This window comes from Penaeus monodon, chromosome 34 (assembly GCF_015228065.2).
Source record: "Penaeus monodon isolate SGIC_2016 chromosome 34, NSTDA_Pmon_1, whole genome shotgun sequence".
NCBI classification, from domain to species: domain Eukaryota; kingdom Metazoa; phylum Arthropoda; class Malacostraca; order Decapoda; family Penaeidae; genus Penaeus; species Penaeus monodon.
The window spans coordinates 20,399,592-20,399,937 of record NC_051419.1 but is presented as its reverse complement, the minus strand read 5'-3'; positions in this window follow the sequence as shown (position 1 = coordinate 20,399,937).

Genomic DNA, 346 nt, shown 5'->3' with positions numbered 1-346 from the left:
TCCCATTCTAAATTATTCTACTGAAAATATTCTGGGAAATGTGTAAATAAAAACAACACAGCACACAAATATTGTTTAAAAATTTTGACTCCCCCTTATAAGGCATGGCCAAATTATCTGAAAACAAAAATTTTCATAACTTCTTCTACACTGCCTAAAAAAATGAGATAAATGACATTTTTATAAATTTCTAAATTGCTAGTTTAACTTTTACGCTGGGTGTCAGAAAAATTTTTGCTGCGTGCTTTTTTACTAGAATGCCCCTTTGTTACGCCATTAATAAAATTTTTTTTTGTAGATCAATACAGCAATCCATAAACGGGGTTTTTACTTTCGATACCAGAGC